The sequence below is a fragment of the Phascolarctos cinereus genome, unplaced genomic scaffold (assembly GCF_003287225.1).
Source record: "Phascolarctos cinereus isolate Bilbo 61053 unplaced genomic scaffold, phaCin_HiC Scaffold_726;HRSCAF=1367, whole genome shotgun sequence".
Classification (NCBI taxonomy): domain Eukaryota; kingdom Metazoa; phylum Chordata; class Mammalia; order Diprotodontia; family Phascolarctidae; genus Phascolarctos; species Phascolarctos cinereus.
In genome coordinates this window covers 178,588,364-178,595,476 of record NW_027556098.1, presented here as the reverse complement: position 1 = coordinate 178,595,476, position 7,113 = coordinate 178,588,364, and the positions used below count along the sequence as shown (strand labels likewise).

General features: G+C 40.3%; 1 long non-coding RNA gene across 1 annotated transcript in view; it reads left to right on the top strand.

The window, feature by feature from the left end:
* The first annotated feature begins 4,641 nt into the window (after positions 1–4,641).
* LOC110207252 (uncharacterized) overlaps positions 4,642–7,113 on the top strand; it is a 184,248-nt gene continuing 181,776 nt past the window's right edge. The window contains exon 1 of the long non-coding RNA XR_002324107.2: positions 4,642–4,949. This is a non-coding gene — a long non-coding RNA (uncharacterized LOC110207252). The remainder of the gene's footprint in view (positions 4,950–7,113) is intronic.

Below are 7,113 nucleotides of genomic sequence, written 5' to 3'. Positions count from 1 at the left end.
TGCAGAGTTAAATAAGCCATTGTGCCATGTGCTTATGGGTAATTAGGCATGAAAAGAATCAGCAGTCAGCTCCCTCCATTGTTCCTCGCAAGCTGTCCATTTGCAATGTGCCCTGAGCCCCCAGGACTCAGTGCTGGCATCCATACAGAAATATGGATATCATTGCCATGGCAACCATCATGTGCTAAGCAACTTTATGGGCTAATATTATTAAAGGGGCAGGGGTCAAAAGGCAGTAGGGGATCTAAGGGCCTCTGATGCTCAGGCTAAGTATGAAGAGGATAGGGTGGGATTGCCAATTTACAGGAACACAAGGACCTTGCAGAAAGCACAGTGCTGCCCCCTTCTGTTAATGGAGATGGCCATAATTCAAGAGTGCAAAGTTGCCAGGTATCCAGGGTGGTCTTAGGCAAAATGATGAAGTGGATGAAATTTGCCTTCAGTGTCTGCAGCCCCTCCTTTCTGTGTTGTTTTCCTCGTCCAGTGACTTGCTTCACTTCTTAGGAAATTAATGTATTGCACCCCAAGTTTCATTTCCTCAATAAAGAATAGAATATTAGTTGTTTACAATTTAGTATGAATTTGAGTCAATGTGTTTGTTATCTGCTTTAGAGGTATATGCAAATTGACTTATGCCTATTTGTGGCTTCCCTTTTCTCCCTCCCCTCCTCCTCGAAAATGAATTGATGGCTGCTGTAAGCAGGTGGTCTAACTGCCTGCTGGATGTCTTCCTAAATGTTCCACGGGCACTCTCAGACTTAAAATGGCCTCCACCCAACTTATTATCTCTTCCTACCTTCATTTCTTCTCCTGGCTTACTTATTGATATTAATGGCCCTGCTAGCATCCCACCTGCCCAGGCTCAAACCCTAAGAGTCATCTGGACTTGGAGCTATCAGGTCTGGGTCTGGAATCCCAGCTCTATAACTGTGTGACAATACAAGATGGTGTTCTAGGTAGATGTCACTTCATCCTCTGAACCTCAGTTTCCTCACTTGTAAAGTAGAGATAATATTTACAATTGTTTGTCATAAAGGTCAAATAAGATTATATAGGAAAAGCACATTGTAAACTACATATTAAGCATGATGGCAGCATTACCTATGATTCTCCTTGACTTCCTGTTTTCCCTTACCATTCCATATTCTGTCAGTCACAAAGTCTGGTTAAGTCTTCTTTCATACCTTCCACATCCTTTCATTCCTTTCTATTCCCACTGCCATCCCTCTCATCTAGTCCCTGATTACTTCACTTGTGTATCTTAATAGGCTTCCCTGGCACTGGTCTCCTCTCTAATCCATCCGACGTATTGTCACTAGACTGATTTTCCTTAAAAAATCATTTCATTATGTCACTCCTCTCCTCAAAAACCCTTAATGATTGTCCATTGTCTACCAACTATACCAAACTTCTTAGCTTGGCGTTCAAGACCCTCCACCACCATCTGACCCCAATTTACCTTTCCTACCTCAATTTCTACTCTTCCCTTCTAAATGCTTTGCTGTAGCTGGATTCATCTATAATTCATTATCTCTTGAGCATACAATGCATATCACATTTCTATTCCTTTGCCTACATAATTCTTCCCTATTCAGTCTAAATCTTACCCATTCTTCAGGGGCTAAATCCCATCTTCTCCTTAAAACCTTCTATGATCACACCATCCCTCAAAGATCTCTGTTTTTCTCCTTCCTTTTAACACATAACACTTGTCTGTTCTATTCACTAGGAGGTGGAAAGAGCATTAGATGAAGAGTCAGACTCAGGTACCTGGAACCAGACTGGTTCTGATTCTCGCAATATGGCCTTGAGCATGCCACTTTTCTGTGAGGTTCAGTTTGCTATCTGTAAAATAGGAATAAATAAATAAATAGATAGATAAATGAATAAAATAGGAATAATACACTTGTAACCATCTACCTCCCAGAGTTATTTAATGAGAGTGCTTTAAACATTAAAGCATTAGCTGTGATTATTTCTTGTATTATTGTTTAACTTCACATTTATGTATGGTTCAATATAGCTACTTAATAAATATTTGTTGAATGAATGAATATAGCTTCCCAGCTAGATGGTAAGCACCCAAAAGGCAAGGACCATGTGTTTTACATTTCTGTGTAGTGCCATATTGTGTGCATACAGTATACTAAAGCCCAAAATATTTGTTGAATGAATAAATGACATACCACCACTCTTCTGGAGCAGAGGTATCAAATATGAATGCCAAATGCCAACTGCAGCCCTGTCCCAAGCACAGCCCAAAACAGACTAAAATACAACTGGGAAATATTTAACAAAATAAAGAAAAATGCAATATGACATAGATAACATTACATCTTAATATTAAGTCAATATACAGCCCGCAGGGATCCTTACAGATGATTAGTGGCCCCCATTTATATTTGAGTTTGACACTACTGTTGTAGACCAATTTTCCCTATAACAGTTTTACAGATAAAACATCAGACAACATGCTTTGTTGATCCCAGGCAGCAAGCAATGAATTTAGATTTTGGATGGTCCAAAATGCTCAGGGGATGATATCCACATTAAGTAAAAGGGATCGATCAAACTGCAGCTTAGTAACCAGAAAGCAAGGCTATCTAGGGGCTAGAGCATTTGGGTCCATGAAGGCACTGCTGTGCAACCTCAGGTAAGTTTCTCATTTTGGAACTTCTACTTTTTACAACGGGATAAATGTCATCCTTACTCTTCTTACCTCACCTAGTTTTTGCTTTTTGTTTTTCTTAGGATGATTTCTCTTTGGCATGGTCTGATTTCCACGGGTCCATACTTCTATGTCGTGTAAGGATGGACCCATGGAAATCTATGTAGCAAAAATACAAGCATATAGAGAAGAATGCTAAATCTTATTCTTCCCTTGTGTAAAAAGAAACTTAACAATTACCTAGAGGGGAAAAAAAAGAACAAAAACCAAAAACGTTTCGTCTGAACTTGTTTATCCTGCAGTGACATCAATGTGCAAGGAATAGTGGATGTTACAAGGTCCATGGAAAGGGGCAATCTATGACAACAGCTTAGCAGTAGCTCCTGGAAGTATTCTTGACCAGAAGAGGTAGTGAATTTAGTTATACCTTAAACAGAAGTACCTTTCATTAATTCACAGAATCGATGTTAGGGGCTCAGTAGAATTTCTCTTGCATTTATGAGGACTATTTATAAGATTTCTTTTCACGTAGGGCATATGTGTGCATATATATTCAAGTACATGTAAATACAGATGTACATGCACACATTGGTATGTGCACAAGAATGTGAAGCAAAGGCAGGACAACATTTTACAACTTGTGACATAATCAAGAAGGGAAGCACATGTACAAACAACTGGCCTGAGGCAATATTGTACTTTCAAATTTTGCTATTATTTAAAATTAAACATGAGTCTTTTGCTATCCATATCAGGCAGGCTCAGGTTATAGAACCTAGTGAGGGTGTTTGCTCGATTCTCAGGCTCACAAAGGGTATATTCTTCATGTCAGCTCTGCCCAGATTTCAGCACTCTGCTTCCTGGATGCAATGTGTGAAATTGGGGGAAGGCAAGTGTCATGTAAAAAGGCAAGCCAATAAATTCAAACTGGCCCAAATTTTGGGCAGCCCTTCACATGAGATCTAATTTCTTAAGGAGGCACACATAGCATTTTAGGGACAGGAGTGAGTTACCAGAGAGCCTTCAGGGTAGGAGTGAATTGTATTTTGTTTACAGTAGGAAAAATTGGAAAACTAGGGTGAGTTTTTCAGGGCAGCTAGGTGGCACAGAGGACTGAGCACTGGGCCTAGAATCAGGGACACCTGAGTTAAAATTCATCTTTAGACACTTAGTAGCTGTGTGACCATGGGCAAGTCACTTAACCCCATTTGCCTTAGTTTCCTCATGTGTAAAATGAGCTGGAGAAGGAAATGGCAAACCACTGCACTATCTCTGCCAAGAAAACTCCAAATGGGGTGATAAAGAGTCAGACACAACTGAAATGACTGAATAACAACAGTGTGAGTTTATGCTACTACTATTTCTCATTCTGACTTGGGGCTTTGGAAAGAACTTTCCAATGACATTCAGAGAGTTGTACTGAGAAAGAAAGAAGGGGGAGGGGAGGGGAGAGAGACAGAGAGAGAGAGAAGGGAGGGGAGAGAGAAAGGAGAGGAAGAGGAGAAAGAAGAGAGACTGAGAAAGGAGAGAGAGAGAAGGAGAGGAAGAGGAGAAAGAAGAGAGATTGAGAAAGGAGAGAGAGAGAGAGGAAGGAGAGGAAGAGGAGAAAGAAGAGAGATTGAGAAAGAGAGAGAGAGAGAGAGAGAGAGAGAGAGAGAGAGAGAGAGAGAGAGAGAGAGAGCGAGAGCGCTCTTTTCTTTTGTTCAGGGAGAGTGCATACATTTCATTGTGGCCACAACAAGAGGATAAACAAGTACAGAAGTTTACCCCTATGGTCTATTTGACAAACTGACCTCCAGGTCACAACCTGAGAGTTTATTGATCACTGGGGCCTTGTCTGGGTATAAGCATGTTTTCTGGACTTTGGTTGAAGCGACATTCCTGACTTCTGAAAGAGGAGTGGGTGTGGACTTCCAGCAGGAGTAGCCAGTGGGAAGGAAGTGATATTCATTAAGAGTGTTTCATGCAAGCAGTGCAGGGCTAAGCATGCTCAGTGTAAATTCTCCTGTAGCCTGTCAAGCTATGTTTGAACTCATTCCAGAATACTGGATTTACTTTTTTTTTTCCACAAGGAAGAATAATGCCTGATTAGTCTGCATTTTGCTTTCTTTCTTTCTTTCTTCTTCTTCTTCTTTTTTTTTTTTCGGTGTAGGGCACCAGAAGATTGGAAACAATATTCTTTTCTGATCAGTTCAGTAATACAATGTCCTTGAATGTTCATATGAGCATTTCAGTGGAGAAGAAAAGAAACTTTGCTACCTGAGAACTGAAGACTACTTAGGTCAGTAAATGCTAATAAAGTCTTTAAACAGCTAATGGAGGCAGGGGCTAACTTTTTTCATTTTAAAACTGTTAATTAAACTAGAAGGAATTCAGCCACATTTCCATCTAAGTGTATGTGTGTACAACAAATCCTTCCACCAAAAAAAAAAAATCCTCTATGCTGGATTAAATTTCCAGAACACAGACAAAATGTGTCTTTGGATAATTTGCATTTAAAAGCTTTCTTTCTTTCTTTCTTTCTTTCTTTCTTTCTTTCTTTCTTTCTTTCTTTCTTTCTTTCTCTCTCTCTCTCTCTCTCTCTCTCTCTCTCTCTCTCTCTCTCTCTCGCTCTCGCTCTCTCTTCCTTTCTCTCTTTCTTTCTCTCTTCCTCCATTAGGGTACTCCCTCCACCATAAATTGTGGATTTTTCTTTTTAATATTGTGGTAGGCTGATGTAACCATACTGATGTGAATGGAGAGGTGTTCTTTATTAGTTCTTGGCTTGGTGCTGGTTTGTTGAAAGTTACTATTTTTGGTGCTGCCACAGTTAGAAGAGGCATTTTTGTTGCTGGTAGTAGTGGTAATTTTTGCAACTTTCAGGGGCCTTTGGGGATGTATCAGTATTTGGTGAATAGGAGAAGCTTTTAATTCAGTTTTTAACAATATTAAGACTTAAGGAAATTCAGCTGCAAATTACAGAGCGAGGTACAGCTTTTATTGTTACCTTTGCAGCAGAACAGGCATAAAAAAGGCTAGGCCTGTGGAGACACTGGACTAAGAAAAGTCGTGCACAAGTCTTGCAAATGGAGAAAAAGGAAAGAAAGTTCATGGAGATAGGTGACTGCAACAGCACTTTTTTTTTTTACATTATATGTTTAGTCATGGTTGAAAGTTGTTAATTTTTTTTTAACTTTTGTTTGAAAGACTAGGTTTTACATTGCAGTTCTATAACATCATGTGGAAATAAATGTGTAAACCTAGATTGGTGAGATCCTGGCAGCTGAGTAAAAGTTAGCAAGGGTAGCCTCTTTAAAAAAAACAACAACCATAGGGAACTGAGGCTGTGAAATCATGTGGATGTGTCTATGATCAGAACATCCCAGGTTCTGGCATGATTTTATTCAAGAATTTTAAGAGCGGAAGGGGATTTATTTTCCTTCATAAATGAATAGCAAGGAGAAGGTTATTGATCTGTTAGGGATTAAATATTTGCTGGGATAAAAAGCATTGGGTCTTATCAGTGTGTAAATCAGACTGATGACTATTCAGAGAAGGAAAATGGAAATACTTCTGTTTCATAGGAAACCCAAAGGCCCTTGTTTCCTCCCTCCCCCCAGACTCCCAACCCCCTCCTCATCTTTGTGTTTCAGGATGGAGTGGTGGAGGTGAGGCCAGGCAGGAGTTAAGGCTGTGTTGATGCTCTCTTAACTTCAATCAGTCCATTCCGGTTGGGCTGCCAGAAGGGTCAAGAATCATAGGGGGAAAAACAGGGGGGAGCCCCAAAGGGGCAAACCTGGAGCTATGACCCTTTCCCCTTCCCTAGATGTGGCTTTGTATTTCAGCCATATAGCAGCCATGTTGGTGGAGGCATCAGCATCACCTCACTGGGCCCCTAGGCTTTTGAATTTGCTTCAGATTCCTTTCTTCTGCACCTGTCTTTGGTTTTTCAAGACTAAATGCTGCCCCTGGTTGGTCATTTTTTTTTTCAGCATAGATTCCCTAAGGGGTTAACCAAAGAAATACAGCTTTATTTCAGTTTTTCTACTCTAGCAAGTGGCCTAACTCTTGATATGTTGAACCAGAGAAAAAGAAATACCTCTTCTTCAGACTCAGAAGTCTTCTTACCCAGAGGCAGGGGATGAGTAAGATAACATCTTGAGGTTCCTAGTAATCAAGGTCTGGGCCAAGGGGCAGTATCACCTAATAACCTGTGTATGGAGCCCCAGGACTGGGAATGAAGGCAAGGAGCTATATGCTCTATGAATTTCTTTCCTTTCCCTTTTCACCACGCATGTCACCCTGATGTTCTCTGAGTTGGTCACCTACTGACCAAATTTCAAATATGGTAGCAGATGTGAAAAGAAGCAGAAAAGATGTAGGTAGCTAGGTCACTTCAGTCTCTCATCTAGATAAAGTCTGGATTTTGACAAGAGAGGGATAACAAAGAAAAAGAACCTTGCACC